General features: G+C 60.2%; 1 protein-coding gene across 3 annotated transcripts in view; it reads left to right on the plus strand.

Moving 5' to 3' along the window:
• The first annotated feature begins 896 nt into the window (after window positions 1-896).
• The window catches only part of RBFOX3 (RNA binding fox-1 homolog 3), a 422,631-nt gene continuing 402,797 nt past the window's right edge, over window positions 897-20,730 (plus strand). For 2 of the 3 annotated variants that reach the window (XM_053892953.1, XM_053892954.1), the window contains exon 1: window positions 897-1,177. The gene's annotated coding sequence lies outside the window, so the exon portion shown is untranslated. The remainder of the gene's footprint in view (window positions 1,178-20,730) is intronic. The other variant, XM_053892952.1, reaches the window with a different exon arrangement.

Consider the following 20,730-nt stretch of genomic DNA (forward strand, 5'->3'; position numbering starts at 1 on the left):
GCTGGGGTTGGGCGGGGGGCTGGAGTGGTGGGGTGGGGACAGGACTGCCTGTTCTTCTGATTTTAGGTGCAACCTAGGCTGACCTGTGACAGTGACAGCCCCACTTCTCCAGCCAGGGCAGAGATGTTTACATAGGTTGGGTTGGCCAGTCTGGACAAACACCCCAGTAGTGACCCTGTGTGGCCCCTCCACTCTTCATCCAGAGAGAGTGGCAAGGCCCGGGATTTCAGGCCTGTGGGCAAAGAGGAAGAGGAGGCAAGGCAACGCAGACCAGCGGCAGAGGAGTGTGTGTGGGCGGGGGGTGGGGGGGGGCATTCTCTCCCCCCTGCCTGAGTTGCATGTCTGGGGCGCCCCAGTGTTGTCCTTTCTGGGCCACGGCCAGGGAGGTGGGAGGGCAGGGGTCCTCATAGGAGCTGCCTGCCCCCGCGATCGCCAGGAGGGAGGGAGAGGGGGAGGGAGGAAAGGCGGGGCCAGGGCCGGAGGGCGGCGCTCGCGGGGACCCCCGCAGCTCGGGGCTCCGGGGACCCCTGCGCCTCGCCCACTTCTTCCTTTCGGGGGCTCCGCGGGGGCCGGCGCTGCGGGCCGCCAGGGTGCGTCGGGCCTCCCCGCCCCGCTGCTGTCCCCGGCCGCGCGGCCGCCCGAGCCCCCCTCCCTCGCCGCGCGCTGCGCGCTCCGCCCGAGCCGCCGCCGCCGCCGCCGCCGCCGCCGCCGCCGCGTGCTCCCGCTGTCTCCTCGCTCCAGCCGAGCGAGCCGGAGGAACCGGGGAGAGGGAGAGAGCGAAAGGGGGAGGAGAGAGAGGCGAGAGGAGAGAGAGGAGGGAGGGAGGGAGGGGTACAGAGGGAGGGAGGGAGAGAGAGAGAGAGAGAGAGGAGGAGGCGGCGGCGAAGAAGAGCGAGTGCGGAGCGCCGAGCCGCGGGGCTGCTCCGGAGCCGGCGGAACCTCTTCAGATAGCCGCCCCGGCCCCGGCCCCGGCCCCGGCCCCAGCCGCTCGCGTGGTCGGAGGAGACGCGGCCGCCGCCGCCGCCGCCGCCGCCCGAGCCCGGCCCCGCGTGCCACTCGCCGCCGGCTCGCGGTGCCCGCGCGGCCCCGGGACGCCGCTGCCCCCGCTCGGCGGCCGGGATGCAGCCGGGGCATGGCCGCCGGGCCCCCGTCACCTGCCGCGGGGAGCGCTGAGCCCGTGAGTAGCCCGACCCTCGCCGCCCGCGCATCGCCCTGCGGCGGTCATTACCTTCGCGTGGAGAGGGCTGGGGGCCGGGCGGGGGCGGGGGGGGGGGGTGGTGAGCGCGGCCCGGGGAGGGGCTCGCGAGACCCCGCAGAGGGAGGCGGGGCTGCAGTGCGCGGGCCGGGGACCGTCCCGAAGGCGCGCGGGGAGGGGTGGTGCCCTCGGGGTCAGGGGTCTCCGCGCGGGGTCTGGGCTCCCCGGCTCCCTCCCGGGCTGGGGTCGGGACACGTGGCCCAGCCGGAGGCCGGAGGGGCGGATTTGTGAATGGGAAGGCCCCGGGGTCGGGCTCCATGGAGACGCAGGGGAGTCCCGCGCGCTGTGTGGCGGTGGTGGCGGCGGTGGCGGCGGCACAATGCCCGGCGCGGGGAAGTCCCCAGCGGGGGGGGGGAGGGGGGGGGGCGCCAAGGCGCACGGAGATCCCGGCCCGGCGGGGCGCGTCCCGGAGGGCGGCCGGAGCCCGCGCGGGTGGGAGCAGGGGTTAGCGACCCCGCGGGGTGCAGTCCCCTTCTCCCCCAGCACCCAGGCCGCGGGAGCCCAGCCCGAGTCCTCGGGGGGTGGGGGGTGGGGGCTTCACGGGAGGAGTTGACCCAAAGGAGTTGTGGGAGGGAAGGGGCTCCCACGGCTCCCTAAAGAGGACCCGGGCCGCCGCGCTGTGTGCGCGAGGGTAGGCGGCGGAGGGGAGGGGTGGGGGCGAGCAGCGCGCCGGGCCCTCCAGGGGGCGGGCTGGGGGCGCTCCCGGCGGAGTCTCCGAGAGGCGTCAGGGAGGCTCCAAGCCGAACCGAGTCTGCTTCTCCCCAGCCTTGGCCGCTCCCCCGGGGGCCAGCGCAGCCCGGCTGGAGAAGCCGGAGCCGGGGCGGCGGGGCATACCCCTGGCCCAAACTTTCTGCCCCGGCGGCTCTGGGGCCAGTGGCGCTCCTCCCTTTGGGAGGGTTGTCTCCGCGGGGCCCCGGGCGCGGCCCGAGGCCTAAGGTCGCATCCGCTGCCGGGCGCGGAGCCTCCCCGGCATCTCCGCAGTCCGCGCGCTGACAGGGGCCCTCACCCAGTCGGAGAGAGGACGAGGGAGCGGCGCCTGGCGCGGAGGGACGTTGGGACCCCGTCCGTCCCAGAGCGGCCCTGGGATCCAGAGTGTCACGTGGGGTGGAGGGTGTCCCTGGGAGTCTGGAACTCCGGCCCCGCCAGCTAGCGCGGGGTCCTGCGGGGTGGGGAGAAACTCCTCCGTGACAGCTTTCCAGCCTTTCCGAGGGACCAGGTTTATTTTTTAATGGCCACTTTTAAAAAGGACTCCCGCGGCCCCGCACTTACTGACGCGCGAAACACCCGGCAGTGGAGGCAAAGGAAAGGGGCCGAAGGAACCATCCCCCAGGAGAGACCTCCTTGTCCCCTCCTCACCTAGGGGTGAAGTCGGGCCTCTGCATGCGCCAGGTTGCTAATTTCCTGTTGAGACACCCGCTAGGCTCAGGGACGCCCTGGGCGCCCACCGGGGAGCCCAGGGCACTTAGCACCAAGCAGGTACCAGGCTAATGGAGTCAGGTCGAACGTAATGAGGTCTTTCAGTCGGAAGACAGCTTTGGTTTTATTGGCCTGCAAAAAATAAATACGTAAATATATAAAAAATAAGTAAAAGTATAAACATGACGGCAGTACCTGCTCATTAAGTGTGCATAGTGGATTTGGGCGGATGTCTTAATTAGGCGGCATTGTTAATGGGGATATTACACTAATTAAAACTAGACCCTCCAGGTGAGCGAAAATTGTGGAGGGAGAGGGAGAAAAGTTGCACTGAGAGCGCGGCCCGATGAAAGCGGGGTGCCTGCGGGTAGGGGGAGCGGCCCCGGTGGGGGCTTCGGGGGGCAGCGTCAGGGGCGGAGGGGCACCTTCTGAGCACCAGTTAGGCGAACCCTCTCTCTCCGCCTCCACCAGGGAGCGTGGAGCTGCCTCCAGAGCCGAGGACCAAGGCTGCCACCCCCGTTCGTCCCCGGGGACTGGAGGCCTCCCTGCGTGGGCAACCGACTCGCGACTCGCGGCACACTCCTGGGAGCGACGCTTAACCCCTCGTTCTCCTGCTGGCAGATTCTGGGAGGGCGACAGCGTGGGTGGTGTGGGAAACCCTGGGGTTGAGGGAGCAGAGGTGAAGCGAACGGGGTGCACTCAGGCCTGGGCCTGGTGAGGCAGCTGCGTGTGAGGGGGTGGTCTGCCAGTGGCGTATCGGCTGTTTGCGTTGGAGCTGCTGGGGCTTTCTGGCACGAGGCGCCCCTTTCCAACAGCGATTCCCTTCCTGCATAAAAAGATGACTTAAATGATTTATCTGATCCACCCGCCAGAGGCCTGGGACTTCGAGAGACCGCCATCCACTCCTGGGCCTTGGGTTGTCTCAGGACGCTGGGAGAGAAGCTGGGAGTCCAGGAAGTACCCCCCTCCTGCCCCTCCACCTCCCGCCCGGCCTCTCTGTGCTGGGCCTTCATTGTGAATGCCCCTCACCCAGTGCCCTCGGGCAGGAGCAGCGTAGAGCTGGGTGTATTCACTGACCTTCTGCAGGGGCCAGAGGCCAAGCTGGAGGGAAGGAGCGGGGAGGCCTGGGCGGCCCCCTGCCACCTAGGGCGCAGCGGGTGTGCAGCCGGCGGCAGCACCAAGGACAGGGCCCGGGGCGCGCTGCCTGCGCTCCTGAGCTCCCGCCTCTTGACATGTCCTGGGGCCGCTGGGGGCGCTGCCGGAGCTCGCCCTCACCCTGCTAGGGGGAAGGGGAGGGCTCCTGAGGCTCGGGCAGAGCCAGGGGAGCCCAGGGCCAGCGAAGAGGCAGATTTCGGGAGGAGGCAGGTGGGAGGACTCCTGGGTGCCATTCCAGAGTGGGCCTTCTGTGGTGTTCCTGCCACTCACTCAACTTGAAGCGTTGCCAATGGCTTGTGGGAGAAAAGGAGAGAAATGGTGGAGCTCTTTGCTATCTGGGATATACAAGATATGGCAGCAGCCAGAAAAAAAAAAATTGTATCCCAGTTGTGCCTCGTTGCCAGCCTGGTATAGAGCTCAGGCCCGTCTCTCCCTTGCAGACTTCTTTCCAGAGCCCCCCCCCCCCGCCCCTTCAACCATGGCCCGAGGCTCCTTTATTCTGTGATGTGTGCAACTTGCTCTTACGGTTCTGACCGTGGTTGATGTATCCCCACCTCCTCCTTTACGTGCGTGCTATTTGGTGCCTGCTCGTGGACCCAGCAGCGAAGGAGTGTACAAATGAAGGCAGCTCCTATCCCACCCAGCAGTGTCGGGGGTGCGGTGGGGGGACAGTATAACGGGCCTGGAGGAGCGTGCGGGGGCAGGGGTGTCTCAGTGACCATGGGGTGACAGTGCCGAGCTCGAAACTGAAATGTTATTTTTCAGCAGTTGCAACGTGGGGCTCACCTCCTCCAGCCCGGCTGTCCGCCTGCCTGCAATTTTTGGTCAGTCATCTCTCTGTATTTATTTATTTCCACACTCCTTCTTGATACTCTGTTATAAAGACAAATGGAACCTGACACACAGCTGGCATTTGGTGAGGAATTTTTTATTTTTAAACAAGTGAAGGGGAAAAACCATCTTGAAACTTTCCCCCTTGAACAGAGATGCTCCTTCCTGGGCACCTGCCTTTCCCTAAATCCCTTTTCTTCCGCACAAGGTGCCGGCTTTATGAACACATTCCATTTGCACCTCCGTCTTTTTGATTAGCTGCAGTATCTTGCCACGTTCTTTTATGAAGCAGCTCACTATTTTCACAGCTGCGTGAAACATGCAGGCAACCGAAACATCTTATTTTCTGCAGCCTCTCTGAAGTAGGTTTCTCTCTGAGCCGTCGCTGCCTCTTTTATTGATAACGTTCCGGTTCCATCTCCCCCGCCTTTTTTTCTCACTGTCTGTGTGTCTGTCTGTCTGTCTCTCCTCCCCTTTTCACGTCTTTGTCCGCCCCCCCCGCCCCCCCCCCCCCGTACTTCCTGACTGGTGCAGGCACTCATAAGTGACTTTCTCCTGGCATTACCTGTGAGAGTCGAGGACAGCTTTCAATTAGCAGTTGGATGGTGGTAATGATTGAGTCCGCGGTGGGGTCTGTTCTTTGTGGGGGACCCGCAGACGGAAGGATGGACGACCTCGCGACCAGAACTGCTTTGGCTTAAAAAACAGACATTTCAGAGTGCAGTGCACCACGTGAACGACTGTGCTGTGGCAGCTTCCCGACACATGAGCCGCCACCAAATCGTGCCTTAGGAGGCGACTTGAGATAATAAAGGACATAAAACGTGTCACTTTATTTGAAAGTGTTTCCTTCGGTGAGGGGCGGGGGGAACTCAGCATCCCAATTGCGTTTTGGAAAGCATTGCCTGTCTAGGTGAGCAGAACCGAACGTTCTCACTCCGGAGCAGGGTAGGCCACCACGAGGGACGGACGAGGGACGGTGAGCCGGCAGGGTCCTCAGGGCCTAGGAAACACTGTCAGTTTTTATTTTACGTTATTTTATTTCATTTTTTAAGTTTATTTATTTGGGGGGGGGGCATGAGCAGGGAGGGGCAGAGAGAGAAGGAGACACAGAATCCGAAGTGGGCTCCAGGCACCGAGCTGTCGGCACAGAGCCCGACGCGGGGCTCGAACCCACGAACCGGGAGATCGTGACCTGAGCCGAAGTCGGATGCTTAACCGACTGAGCCACCCAGGCGCCCCCAATTTTATTTTCAATTGGGGGCCGAAAGACGTGCTCAGCTGTGTGACAGGGACGTTTTCCTTGGAGTCTAGTCTCCACTCCTGTGTAGCTCAAGGCTGCTACCTGCTGATCTCACTGGAGGTGGGTGGGTTGTAACTTGGTAGCATTAATTTCGTGTTCGGGGTGGGGGGGTCTTTAGAGGCTGTGGTGTTCTCTGAGGTTCAAGAGCAAAGCAACTCTTGTTGCAAGATTTACTTTTTAAGGTTTAATATTTAAAGCCAGGGCATGTTCTCAGCAGAAAACAAAATGAGGGAGAACGTATGTGTTTTTAGCACCTATTGGTTTGGTTAGTGGCTGTACTGAGATCTTCCTCCCAAGGTTCTAGAAGGATAGAGCCAGGGAGAAGTGACTGCACTGTGGCTCGCCGTGCCGGGCTCCGTGTCACCTCCACCCCTGTCATCAGTGCTGTGTGTGCAGGTGTCTCTGCCAGGTGTCTGCTGAATGCTGTGGGGAGTGAGCCAACCCTCTGGTCCAGTGTATACTGGACTGTGACTGGGAACCAGGACAAGAGGCAGGTGCTCAGGGATGTCTGTTGCACCCTTTTAGAAAACAGCCCCACTCACAGGTGAGGGAACTACCTGGGGACAGACACCTGCTACCGGCCAGACCCTGCGCAGTTCCATCAAGTTCCTTCTGGGGGACCAGACAGGTCATAACTTGTATCTTTGGCACGTAAGAGAGGAGAATCTGTGTGCCCTTATTTCTCTGAGACATCTTACTTTCACTTCAAAATTCTCCGTCCACCAAAACAAAAAAGCAGAAAGTAACATAGTCCCCCCCAAAAGATCCCCTCTCACAGGGCTGCCAGTACAGTTGTGTGGGTAGTGCACTGCACAAGCCTAGGGCACATTTGGAGCTCTACCTGTGAATAGGTGGAACACTGCAGCCCTGCTCACCAATCAGTGGCTTCTTGTCTGTGACACCAGATGAGCCTGGGAGATGACGATGACAGGGAGGGTGACCCTCTGGGGCTGCGGCACTTCTCCTGACCCCCTTGCAATTTGTGTCTTTGGGCTCCAGGTGACTGGGGATTCCTGGGTTCGGTATCATGTCTCAGGATAGTTTTCCTTTAGGCCAGGATAACGAGAGCACAGAGAAGCACACTGTTCTCAGCGCTGAAGCCTCTGTGTGTAAAAACAGGAGCCTCTGGGAAAAGCCAAAGAACACGCAGTGTGCTTGTATTAAAAAGGTGGGTTCAGCTGCATATTTAAAGAGGGACAAACACCCAGGGACAGTTAGAAATAGTTTGGGGTGCCCGGGTGTCTTAGTCGGTTAAGAGTCTGACTTCCGCTCAGGTAGCGGTCACGCTGTTCGTGAGTTTGAGCCCCACGTCCGACTCTGTGCCGACAGCATGGAGCCTGCTTGGGACTCTCTCCCTCTCTCTCTGCCCCTTCTCCTGCTTGTGCGCGTGCTTTTCTGTCTCAACGTGTATAAAGAAACTTACAAAACAATGTTTAAAAACGTAGTTTCTCACTAAACCGATGGTTTAAAACCCTTACTGAACATAAATTAGAAGCGTCTCTAGATTAAGTTCTGGAGTCTTCTGGAAGTTTCCTTTTAGGGATCGGGGGCCCGGCATTGCTCCCTGCTCTGTACACAGGAGTTGCTGGGCACCTGCAAACAGAAGCTCCTGCTGGGGACTTCTCCCCGACCACGAGTTTGGTTTCTTTTCTGTTGGCAGTAGCAAGAAGGGCTTTGTAGGCTCCTGTTTGCCGCAGGAGGCGTGAAGGCGTTTTCCAGTGGTTCACGTGAGATGGCCACGCACACGGGGTTGCCCTGCTTCCCGTTGCCTTGGGGCCCGAGAAGACACGGGAAAACCGGGATGCGTCTGTTCTGGCTCCTCGTGGGCTCCCCCGGTGCTTGCTGACTCATGCTCGCAGCCTGGCCTCTCCCCGGGGGTCCAGTCTGAACCCTGCGTCAGTCTCCTTGTTAACAGGGACTCCCTGAGATTGGACATCACTGCCTCCTCCCATCAGCCGAACCCCCAGGACACACGCTTTTGGATGCACGTTCAGATGCAGCACAACTTGTGAACAAAGCTTGTTCCCTTTCTGGAGGCCTTCCTGGAGGCAGCGGCACTGCTGGTCAGCGCGAGCGCCCGCAGGGCCGGCGTGGGGGGGTGGGCAGCGTGGGGCGGGTAGCTGACCGCGGCGTGCCGTGGGGAGGGGATCTGCCTTCTCCCCCCTGCGGGTGGGGCAGGTCCCCACACCTGTTTACTCAGCCGAGCAGCGGGGAGGTGGGACGTACAACCAGCTGGCACTCAGTGGGCACACGGCAGCCGGTGGCGAGCGCGGGCCTTTCTGGTGCCGCCGGCCTGCTACAGGAGCGAGTGTCTTGTCCGGGTCAAGGACACTGCTCTGTTTCCTGTCGCCGTGAGGAGACGACATGGTTTTAAAATGGTTCCAGGTGGGGTTGCAGGTGCCAAGGTGGAAATGAGGCTTGGCGCCTCTCTGGTCATTTCTTGCTTGGGCAGCCAGGAGGGGCCCCCCGGAGGAGCCGGGCAGCTCATGTTGTCAGGAGCAGGCCAGGCGGAGGTCCTGTCGGTGGGGCTGTGGACCCAGGGATCACCGTCGCCAGGGCCCTGGGAGAGGGGAGGCTCGCCTGCTGGCGGTGGATTGCCTCGGGCCACCTCCCCCCACCTCCACTTCCTGGGGGGCAATCTCAAGGACCGCAGTTGGGGGCGGGGTGCGGCACCTGGGCTCTTTGCTTTTGCGGGAATGGCCTTGGATTCTAAGGGGGGGGGGTGCTAGGTCATTGCCAGCTGGGTTTCCATGCGGGGTGGGAGAGAAGAAGAACCTTGGCCTCGCCCCCGCCACCAGAGCCCTCTGAACCTGTAGATTGCCACCGTGGCACTTACTCTCAGACACAGGGATTCTTTTCCATCTCTGCGTTCGGTGTGGCGATGAGTGAAAACCAAAACATGGGTGTTGCAGAAACCATTAGCAGTAAACATAAAGTGTGTTTGTCTTCCTGGAATCTTGACTCTTCCTCACTGAAGGGACCACAGTGGTGCCATTAGGCATGGCTGGGGCCCCCACCGCAGGGACAGTCGAGGCGGAGCCGGGGCCCAAGGGGCTGCTTACACAGGCTTCCTGTCGACCGGGGACGGGGCTGCGGTTCCCCGACTTCCCCTCTGCGCTCCCTGAGCGGCTCATGATGGACTGGATAGCACCCGCTGCCTGCCCCGTAGGGGTGCCATCCGTGGGCACATTAGTCAAGTGTTTTGGAATCTTAGCAGAAAAGAGAAGAGCTGGGGAAAACTCACAAGGTGAGAATTAGTATTTTCAGCACTGTGATACCATAAGCAGCCCTCGCAGTCAGCCGATGCCATGGTTGCGTATTCGCGCGAGTCTGCTCTTGGCCGAAGGGAGGGACACGGAAGCTGGACAGTGACCTGACCTTTGTTTGCTGGGGCGGCCCGTTACCCTGCTCCTCACCGCGAACGCCCTTCTGCAGGTGTCAGGGACGGCTTTCCAGCACGACTGGAAGCGAGTGCATCTGTCTTCCCCGCCACAGACCTCTCCTAGGACAGTTAAGTAGAGCCCCGTGGAATCCTTATTCTTTGGACTCTTCCGGCACTCCGTGACCATGGCTGGGATCTTTCCACAAGTTTTCCCTTGAGTTGGAAAATGCATGTCTGGTGCCGTATGGGCGTTGACAGTGTTGCAGTGATCAGCATTTGCTTTCCTGACTTGGCCGTGCTTAAGCATGTAAAACGAATGTTGCGTGGGTTCTACCCCCGCCCCCCCCCCCCGCCCCCGACTTGGGTTGAAATCTCATTTTAAAAGTAGAAGTGTCTGCGCGGAACAGATGGGTACAAATAAAACCAGGTCATTGACAATAGTATCTGTATTTACATGTTAAAAATGCAGCACGGGGTCTCTGCCCCCCACCCCGTGTTATTCTTTCTTGGCTGTGTGTCGACATCCAGATCAACTAGGGAAGGATCCCCCCCCCCCAACCCCCGCCGTATTCTCTCCCCCATCATGGACACAATAATATGTTTTTCTCAGATCCTAAGACGAAAACTCACAAGACCAGACTTGGGAAATTTGGGCCCCCGAGGATAATTTTTCCGAAAGTAATAAGCGCTGGAAAATGAGGGCTGTAAGGGAAGTCTTTCGGTAATAATCATAACTGTGATGCGTACTACCTTGAGATGCTTCAATATACACCAGAATTACAGAAAAATTAAGTCTGCTGGAAGGGGAAGGAAGTGTGCTTTGGGCCCCAGGCCAGGTCTTCTGTCCCCACGCCGCCTCTGGGGCCCTGAGCCTGTGGCCTGCCCCCGTCCCTTATGGGGAGGCCCTTGTGCCCCCGGCCGGGGTCAGTTGCACACACAGTGCGGTGGAATAGAGAAATAGAATTCCCTCCCCAGCGGGCTCCTTTCGGGGCTGTGCTGTTTTCCAGCAAGGGGTGTGAACACGGAGACTTCCCCAGCTTCTGGCCCCGCTTTATTGGAGTCGGGCTGCCCGAGAGCTGGGGCCGGAGGGCGTGGCCCGGGGCACCCGCATGCACTCCGCACCTTATGGCCGTCGGGGCGAGTCCTCCGCAGTGCTCCCCCCCCCTTGGGCGCGGGCCGAGCTCGTGGCCTTACGTGTTCTTCTGCCCATCCCTCTTTCCCCCTCCCTGACCCCGTAGCCTCTTTCTCTTCCTCCTGCTCCCCCTACCTCCCGCCCCCCTCCACCTTCAGAGCTAGCAGTCTTCTCCGGTGGGATGCGGGGGGAGAGGGGCGGGGGGGCGGTGTCGTATGGTAGGTCCAGCGGCGCTGAGCTCAGAGCGGCCGTGAGGAAAGATTTACGGTCCCTCCCTGCCCTGCTGGAGAGACAATTAAAGCCATGCACGGCTGGAGGAGAGCGGTGTCATTAAGAGTCAGGACGGTCAGAATAAATCTGTCACCTCCAGTCAGATGGCTGGGCTGGACTGCTTGCTGGGGCCTTTACGGTGGGGGCCCCCTCGGGGGTGGGTTTGAAGGCTCCAGGATGGGCCGTTGAGGGATCTGACGTGCTCTGAGCACCATAGCATTTGGGTCCCCAGGATCCCAGGGGTCTTCTCCCAGATGGGGGGGGGTGTGTGCCGGGGGGCCCCAGGGGCTGATTCTGGGTGACACGCTTGCAGGGTGTTTGTCCCCTCAGCAGCCGGCACCCGTGAGAGCCACCGACTGGAATGTTCCGTCGGAGTAGCGGACGCCAACCTGACGGCAGAGTGCGTGTGTGCGTGTACGCACAGCCGGTGTGTGCACGGATGCACGCGTGCCCACGCGCATCAAGGACACCGGCGGGCCCCACGCCTGCCTTCCAGCCCACACAGCCCCTCGCGGGCTGCCAGGCCCGGGCGCGGGGGGCCGGCCAAGCCCAGCGGCCGTCCTCCTTCATTTGCCCTGTGTCCTACTTCAGCGCCTCCGAGACTCTGGCAGTTTCCTCAAGGAAACTTTGTCTCTGTGGAATTGAGGTGCCAAGGGCTGCTCGGCCCTCCTCCTGGCTAATCGCTGATACGGTCCCGCGTGGGAGCCCTGTCACTCCTAGAAGCGTGCTTTGTTCCGTGCTTGCCCGCCCGCTCCCGCCTCCCCGCCGGGGTCCGCCTTCCAAGCCGGTGCCGGAGCCGCTCGGCGTGAGACGCGGGCTGTGGCATTAGCGGGTATTCAGCCGGCCAGCACGCCGGGCCTTTCGTTAACTCGGATACTACAATTATGCGCACCGCAACGCTGAGAGGGCCATTTGGGATTTTTCTGCCTTTAAGAAACTACTCCTTTTTTTCACAGCCGTGTGCCCAGCCCGTCGGCACCACGGCTGTGACACGGAGCCTCGCGGTGGCCGTCAGGAGCCCTTCAGCCCGCCCGTCTTGCGCGTGTAATAAACGACGCGCGAGCTACAGCCCGTGCCCCGGGCGGGGCTCCACCTCTGTTCCGCTCCGAGGGGCTGTGCCCGCAATCAGGGCGGCTTCTGGCGGAGCCGCACCGCCTCCCGCCGTGACTTACCACGCCGGCGCAGCGGCCCCGGAACCAGCAGAGGTGTGCGTGCGTGTGTGCGTGTGCAGGCGTGACACGTGAGGACGTCCCTCGGCATCGAAAGCCTGCTCCCGTTGGCTTTGTGGGGAAGGGCTGGTGCCCAGGGCAGTGGTTCCCCTTTGCCCCCTGCTGAGGCCAGCTGGGCCCGTGGAGGGCACCCGGCGTTTCCGAGCGTGGGTGAGCACGTGCTTTTGCAGGGAGAGTGGTGTTTACACGCAGGCACGCTGGCCCTTCGTGCACGCGTGTGCATGCGTGTGTGTGGATTGCGGGCGAGGTTGGGATCTTGCGCGGGTGGCCTCCCCCTCTCCCCACAGTGGGAGGTGTGTGAATGGTGTCCTGGGGCCCGATGGGGACCCAGAGGGACTGGATGGCCAATGTCAAGACTCCTGGGGGGAGGGGCAGGTGCAGGGGGGGCATGGCAATACACAAGGGAGGCGCTGGCTCAAGGTCACCCCGTGGAGAGCAACCCTTCCCAAGGACAGAGCCCACTGACCACTGACTGGTGCTCAGACGTGATGCGTGCTTTCCCCTCGGAAGGTAATTGAATGTCTGGAGGCAGCTCCTGCCTTGGACGCTTACCCCAAACATTCATAAAAGTGTTATTCAGGGACCTTGTTATCTCGAAGAAGAAGGAAAGAACCCACCCCACCTCAGCACCAAATAACAACCAACAACTCGCAAACTTTTTTTTTTTTTTTTTTAACTTCCCCGAAGTTGCCATGGTTACCTGCGTGCGTGGTTCCCAGGTCTCCCGCTCTAAGTGGATCGGCTTGGAGCACGCACCGAAGCCTCCGTGCTGGGCCTCTGTGGTGTGTTCACCCATCTGAAGAGGCCGTTTGTGTCCCAGGATGGAGGGAAGGAGCTGGGACGCTACAGAGATTTTCCAAGACCACAGAATGTGATTTTCTAATGTAACGCTTCTGAGCTGTGGGAGACAGAATTTGTCTCCCACGCTAAAATAATTATAGCTGGGAGAACAGAGAATACATCATTGCAGGTCCTTAACAGCGAGGAGCGTGCGTGTGTGTGTGTGTGTGTGTGCGCGCGCGCTTCAGCCCCTGCATAGGCTCTGGCTTCTTCGAGGAGCACACGCGTGCGCCTGGCCACGTGTGTAAGGGCAGCCATAACCTGAAGCACCCCTGCCCCTGTTGCTTGGATGGCACATGCACAGATGGTGAATTTCCGCAGGGGCTTTTTGGGGAGAGCCGATAGGGAAGGTGGGGAAAGGGCGGATCAAAGTGGGGGACAGAAGCCAGGCAAGATTCCTTCTGGCCAGGCACTCGTGTGCCCTCTGAGAGAAGGGCCCTCGGCAGTGCTGCTGGTGGGGAGAGGCACCGTTCTGCCACCTGCCGGCCCAGCCTGTGTGTCCAGAACACCAGCAAGATAGGAAGGAGACCAGGCTGTAGCTGAACATCGCCCTGACGTCGCGCACCTTGGGGTCTGGCCGCCTTTCTCCCCTGGGGCGGATGGAACGGCCATCTGCTTGTGGGCTGGGGGCCCTGGGGCCCTCTGCTCCCTGCCGGCCGTGTTCTCCCAGGAAGGCAGGAGGCAGCCGGGGTCGTGTGGGGGTACTCAACGAGCAAGAGTGGACGTGGGGGCTAGGATTGGGCAGTGAGGTCTGGGTGTTGGGGGTTGTAGTGACCGATGAGGGCCCTGGTGCCGGACCACACGGCTAAAGCTTCGCACTGGGGACCCCAGAGGGCTCATTTTCAGCCGGGTCTCTGGTTTCCCTGCCTTTAGCCTGGCAGAGAGAGGAAGATGCTGTGCACGGGGGGCGGGGGGGGGGGGGCAGCGCCTGTCTCCCCTCATTCCAGTGGCTGCCTGTGTGCCTTGGGTGTGGCTGGGCCAGCGCGGCCCCTTGCAGAAGCCGACTCCCCGCTTCGTGCCGGCCTCACTTTCCCATGGATGAGAGGCGGTCTCAGACTCCGGCATTGCACGTGTGGTCACATCGTGAGCCCGTGGTTTAAGGGCAGATGTTTTCTGGGGTTGAGTGAGGCCAGGAGCCCTGGGGTCTCCTCATGAAGTCCTTACATATGCGTGGCTGGCAGTGGCGTGCCAAGGCCAGGGGTGACCCCCGTTTATCCTGGAGCATCCTAGGAGCTGCTTGGCTGGTCAGGTAGATGGTGAAGGCAAGTGGGGAGGTTCTAGATCCTTCCATGAGCCCAGGGCAGAGCTGCGTGTAGGGCCCCATCCAAGGTGGGTGGGCGTTCCTGATGCTCACGTGCTTGTGCACAGTGGACGTGAAGAATTGCCCTCCAAGCCCCTTTTTGAGGCTCCCTCTGCCCCGATCTTCCCGACACGTGTCTGGGAGTCGTAATTGGCACTGATGAAGAATGAGAAATGACAGATCCCTGTAGGTGTTTGCACATCTGTCTCCCATATTAGATCGTAAATGCTTCGAAGGCAGGGACCCCGTTTTCTGCACAGCGCATAGGATGGCTGTCTACTCACGGTAGGTTTTCAGTCCATGTTTGTGGGCATTCTGACAGCTGGCGGGGGTGGTCCTGGTGCCTCTGAGCCCTCCATCCTGGCCGGGCCGGCTGGCGAGGGGCCCAGGAGGGTTTCTGGGCCCTGTGCTTTCTGTCGCTACCGGCCCCATGGAGTCTTGCTGGTGTGGGAAGCTATGCAGGAGGCTGGGGCCCCACTCTGTGCCCCAGGGCCTGGGGGAGGGGGGGCAGCGGCTGCCAGAGGGACCTGCTGATCTGTAGGAAAAGCTTCGGAGGCTCCTGGCCTGCAGAGGCCTGGAGAGGAAGCAGGCCCTGGTACTGCCCCTGGGTTGGCAAGAGTGAAGCGGTGCCCTGGGGTTGGGCTGTGCTTCCAGCTATATCAGCTTCCTTCCCGTCGCCGGCGGTGAACCTTGGACCGTGTGCCACTGCCTCCCTAGAACCGGGGTCGGCTGCCAAAGAGAGCAGAATGCCTCTGCAAGGGGTGGGGGTGCTCAGATGTGCCTTCGAGCTGCCCCTCTTTGCTGGGCTGGGGGTGAGGAACAGATGTGAGGGAGGGAAAATTCCTCAGAATGTGCTGGACTGTTCTAGAAGACGGCGGGCTATTCTGGAAGACAGCCCGCGACTCCTCTAGGTGCATGACCCTGGGGCTGGCTGTGTCCTTTGGAGGGCAATGTAGCCATCCACAGGGGCGTCAGCTCGTGATTATTGATGCTAATGGAAAACAGAAGTGAAATGGATAATTCAAGATGGCAGACGAATCAATATTATTTATATTTAGCTTGTGAATATGCTGCATATTTCTCTGCTGGCAGATTGGTCTTCACAATTATATTTTGCGGAATCCAAGAATCTGCTGTCCGTGGGCCAAGGGCTGCCACCTTGCTTCCCCCCTAGGAGGGTTGTTGGAACACACGAGGACCCCGCGTGACTTGGCGGCCAGTGCAGAGTGAAGTGCCAGCCCGTCCCGCCTTGTACCACCCTCTCCCCGCTGCACGGTGGGCACACTGCCTCTCCCAGTCCCCCCACTGCTAACAGACCCCTGCAGAAAGGGGTGGGCTGGGCACACGGTGGGTTTTATGCAGCTGCTTTAGACGAGTAGGGAACGGTGTATCCACAGCCCGTCGCAGCCGGGACAGCGGAACAGTCGTCGTAACACGAGTAGACGCACACTCCTGTCTTCATCTTGTCCACACACTTGCAGGGTGGATGGCTGGGGGCTCGGGACGGGAGGCCCGGTGAGGCAAGCAGGCCTCTGTGCGCGTGGAGGGCTGATCTGGCAAGCCCCCTCCTGTGTGCCCTGGACCACACAGCACATCCCACATCCTCTGTGGGACCCAGGAAGGCCGTGCGGCCCCCACCCCCACGTCAGCACCTCAGCCTGGGCACCACTGTTTTTTTGGCACCAGAGTTTATAAAATAAAGACCTTTGATTTCTTTCTTTCTTTTTTTTTTTTTTTAATTTTTTTAACGTTTAATTACATCAGACTGTGAGTGGGGGAGGGGCAGAGAGCGAGGGAGACACAGAATCCCAAGCAGGCTTCAGGCTCTGAGCTGTCAGCACAGGACCCGACGCAGGGCTCGAACTCACAAACTGCAAGATCATGACCTGAGCTGAAGTCGGCTGCTTAACCGACTGAGCCGCCCAGGTGCCCCAAAGACCATTGATTTCTAAGGTGCCTTCATTAGACACTGTATTGATTTCGATTTTATATTTAAGCTATCGGCCCCACTCACGCTGCCCTCCCGGAAGAGCACTGTGGGGTCACGCAGGCTCAGGGACGGGAGCAGGGGCCGAGAGGCTTGCTGGCTGCACGAGGCATGTCTCGTTAACACTCAGGGCCCCCCGGGGTGGTCTGCGTGTTCACTGTGCCTGTCCGGGCTCCTGTGGTGCCTTGATTAAATGCCCCACACGAATGACTGGCTTCCCAGGTTGACATGAGGGAGGAGAATGGGTCTTTGAGAGGGGCTGGTGGTTGATGACAAGGAAAACAGGCTTCCAGAGAACATCTTGGGATCTGGAGATAATGGTCTATGTTGTTCTCTGTCCTTGTGCAGCCCCCCCCCCCACCCCCAGCTCCACATGTGGTGGCTTCTGGAATGAAGGCCTTGCTCCTGGACTCACACCCTCAGTCTCCAAAAGGCCCCCCAGGCTTTAGGAACACTCTGGCACACCTCAGCTGTTAGCTCTTGGATTCCGTCTGCTTCTGGCCTCACGCAGTGGAGGAAAGGGGCACAGCCGCTCACATCCCTGGCACCTAGTAGGTGCTTCATAAACATTGCAACAGTGCATCGGTGGGGCCTGTCCTTCTGTCCGGAGAATGCAGGTAGAAATGAGCCTCGTGTTCCTAAGCCGCATCTCTCCCTCCAAAGCCCCAAACCTTGACACTCCTAACTCAGGAAGGAGGAGGAGGGAGAGAGTTTGATTGACGGGTTCCCGGGGGTCCAGACCCACCCGTGTGCCTCTCCTCTGAGTGGGTTTGGTTTCTGTCCTGGAGCCTGCTGGCCCCGTTCTTCTATTTCCTCTGCTGGCCCTCAGGACCGGAGCAGCCTGGCAGGAGAGCACGTGCTGGGCCAGAGCAGATGACCGGCTGGCCAGGGCGGAGCCTGGACCCGCGCCCGGCGCGGCGGGCGGATCCTATCGCTGCCCCTTCCTCCTCTTGTCATTTACAAACCAAGAGACAAAAATAAAGCTAACGCTGGGCTGGTACGAGACGCAGTCGTATCATAGAGTTATCTAGAGCGGTCAGGCCGCTCTGGTTCCCAGAAATGAGATTATTTTGGAATTCCATCACATTGAGGGAGGATTCCGTCTCCCTGCCCCTTCCTCTTTCTGACCCTCTCTCTCTTACTGCCCCCCCCCCCCACTGGCCGATGAAAGATTTTCTGGTGGTGGTAAGGAGATGTGACCTGATTCTGTAATAAAGAGGAGGCTTATTAGAATTAAGGCCTAACAGCGTTAAAAAGCAATCTTTGCAAGATTGAGGCCACGGGGGAATTGTAAATTCTCGGCAAAGACCTCATTGAAGGATTGGAATAAAAACTTGACATGCGTGTGCGGGCATGCACACATGAAGGCATCCTCAAAAAACAAAAGCAGCTTAGTTAAAAAAAAAAAAAAAAGAAGCAGAGTGGGAGGAGGAGAGAAGTGTGGGCATCTGGGGAAGGATGGACGGGGGGGGGGGGAGGGGGTTGGTCTCTGTCCCTGGTCCGATGTGGGGAACTCCTGGGTGGACGCGGGCCCGTGTCCCTCCTCCCTCTGCCAGGCTCCAAGCAGTTATGTTTCCTCTGTGGTTGTTACTGCCTCTCAGCGGGCCGTGGTTTGGGGTCTGCGTGGGCAGGGTTGCGGGGGGACTTGGGAGCGGGTGTGCAGGGTGGTGGGTGGGGTGTGTGTGGCTCCTCCTGGGCAAGGAGGGGCGAGGGGCGGAGAACAACACGGCCTTGGGCTTAATCCCAAGGCCATGCTGTCAGTGGAGGAGACCCGTTCTGGATATGCCAAGGGACATCTACCTCCTGTCTTAGTCCTTTGGGGCGGCCGCAACAGGGCACCACAGGCTGGGAGTCTTAGAAATAGCACACAGTCGGGGCGCCTGGGTGGCTCAGTCGGTTAAGCGGCCGACTTCAGCCAGGGTCACGATCTCGCGGTCCGTGAGTTCGAGCCCCGCGTCGGGCTCTGGGCTGACGGCTCGGAGCCTGGAGCCTGCTTCGGATTCTGTGTCTCCCTCTCTCTCTGCCCCTCCCCCGTTCATGCTCTGTCTCTCTCTGTCTCAAAAGTAAATAAAAACGTTAAAAAAAAATTAAAAAAAAAATAGCACACAGTGATTTCCCACAGTTGTGGAGGCTGGGAGTTCACGATCAAGGTGCCAGCTGTAGTCTGGTGAGGGCCCCCCTTGTTCATAGAGGGCTGGTTTCTCCCTACTCTTCTCACACGTGGCAGGAGGGGCGAGGGAGCTCCCCGAGGTCCCTTTTCTAAGGGCTCTAATCCCATTCCTGAGGGCTGCACCTTTGTGACCTTTCACCTCCCTGAAGCCCCACCTTCTGATACCATCACACTGGAGGTTAGATTTCAAGCTACGATTTTGGTGGGGGGGGTGCGGGGACACTTACCAAGTGTCTTGCAGTGATCTCATGGTGGGGTACTTGAAAATCTGGTGCTCAGGGTTCGGGCTGGGGGCCGGGGGTGGGGGGAAGGCACATGTTCCCCTGGAAATAGACGACCACCTTGTTTTGGGCCTGTTGGGACCACCTCGGGATGCCTGTCCCTTGGGGCCTCTGGGCTCAGCTCTCATTGGCCACCGCTGGTCAGCTCCCCTGCCTCAGCCACCCCCCGAGCTTCTCTGCCCCCAAGCTTTCTCCCAGGGGGAGAGGGGCTCCTTCAGGCTGCTAACAGAGCAGCTGAGGTGTGGCGAGATAATGCGCCCAGGTGGCCCTCCACCTCAGGAGACAGGTTTGGCGGGAATGCCACCCCCACCCCAGCCCCCCACCGTCCAGGGGTGGGGCTCCTCCACAGGTTCCCCCCGAAGGTGCCCTGTGGATTGAGCCCCAGTGGCCCATAGAGTGACCGGTTCAATAATACTGTAAAAGGAAGCGCGCGCACACACACACACACACACACACACACACCCCCTTCCATCCTGCTCTTAGGCTCCTGACCCTTTTCTGCAGCTTCCTGGGATCACCCCCAACCAAGTGACTTACATCCCAGCCCTGTCCAGGCTGTGTGTCAGGGGCTGCGGGTTAATGCAGTGGCTCCACTGCTGTTCAGGCCTGAATTGGGTGGGTGGGTGGGTGGGGAACGGAGCAGGGCACGGGCCTTTACAGGGATTCACTGTTCCCATCCCCTGGGGCCACACCTGGCACATGAAGTAGGTACCCCATAAGCTTTTGTGGACTGGTGAGTCTGCACATGGGTGTCCTTGCCTCTGTGATGCACGGGATCCCTGGGGGCTCTTCCTTTCGGTGCCAGGACTGGTCATGTGAATGGTATCCACCCCCATCCTTAAGAATTCTAGAAGACAGAGTGTCGTGACCCATACCTGGAAGACCAGCAAAGTCCCCAGAGCAGGTGGGTTCCTTCCCGCAGGCACTCCCAAAGCCTTGGCCCCTGGCTTCCCTGCCCCCATGATGGACATCCCTCCATGGCTGTCAGCCCCTGGGCCCCCGGGCAGGTGTCTCTCTTGGTTGCGCCCTTCATGGCAGGACTTCCTCCCCAGTCCTGGATCCTTGTCCTGGGACAGCGAGGTGGGGAGGTGGGGACAGCCAGGCCTGGGCCAGGCCAGTGTGTACTGAAAACACAGCTGGTGAAGGGACAGGGGACAGTTCCCTCTTTCCGGGAGCCCAGCAGTGCCTTTGGAAGTGGCTTGTCTTCAGAAGCTGTTCACGGCCTACTTTGTGCTCCTGGGGGGGCGGGACCCCCGGCATCTCTGGCAAGTTGGCTCCAGTCTTGAGTGCCTCTGCTCCTAAGAGGTTCATTGGAGATTTCCGGGAGGTTTGGGGTGGGGTCTGTACTAGTCCCCTTCTGTGACATGGGTCACGTTAGAGCCTCTCTCCCAGGGCTGCCCTGGTGTCCCTGTGTCCATCCTTCTTTTGGTGAGAAAGGGGCCACCGGACGCCAGGGAATGGAGTTGGGACATCCAGGCGAGACATTTGCCAGGTGCCGTTACCTGCCTCACCGTGAGCGGTGTGCGCCTGAAATGACCTTCATCAGTGTCCTTGACCTTCAGCTTTCTCTCCTGGGGGAGCCGCTCCATTCTCGTGGCCCCGGGAGAGGTGGCCTGCCTCAGGCCAATGTTCTAGCCCCAGAGGATCACCAGGGAAGGCAGTTTGCATTCGAGGCCATTAAAAAGATAGCGAGGGGGTTGGGAAGGAAATAACAGCCCCAAACTTGGCAACAAATAGACGGCAATTTTTGGAAGCTTATCTGTGTGAAGAATGCTCTGCAGGAATATTCATTTGCCTCTTAAACAAAGGGCAATTATGTGCAATCCTGTGCCTTTGTGGGCTTCCCAAGAAGGACTCACTGGAGACTCCTTTACAGTCAGAGTGTGGCTGTCCCCACAGGGGCCTGTCACCTGGGGTCCTTCCTCCCCGCCTCGGTCAGCAATCAGGACTGAGGAGTGTGTGTGTTGGGGGACAGTGCAGGGGGAGGGAGATTAGAGGGGGGCAGGTTGGGGCAAAGGAGGGGCAGGTAGAACAGGAAGCAGCCCCAGATACGTGGGTTTCTCTTTGGAGGTCCTATAGCCTGGGGGCTGCTGTGCCCCCCCCCCCCCCCCCCCCGCCATCTTTCAGGAAATGCACAGGGAGGGGTTGCTGTCTAGGGGCCGAGGGTGCTTTCCCGTGG

Source organism: Panthera pardus, unplaced genomic scaffold (genome assembly GCF_024362965.1).
Source record: "Panthera pardus isolate Hobbes unplaced genomic scaffold, ASM2436296v1 HiC_scaffold_3, whole genome shotgun sequence".
Classification (NCBI taxonomy): domain Eukaryota; kingdom Metazoa; phylum Chordata; class Mammalia; order Carnivora; family Felidae; genus Panthera; species Panthera pardus.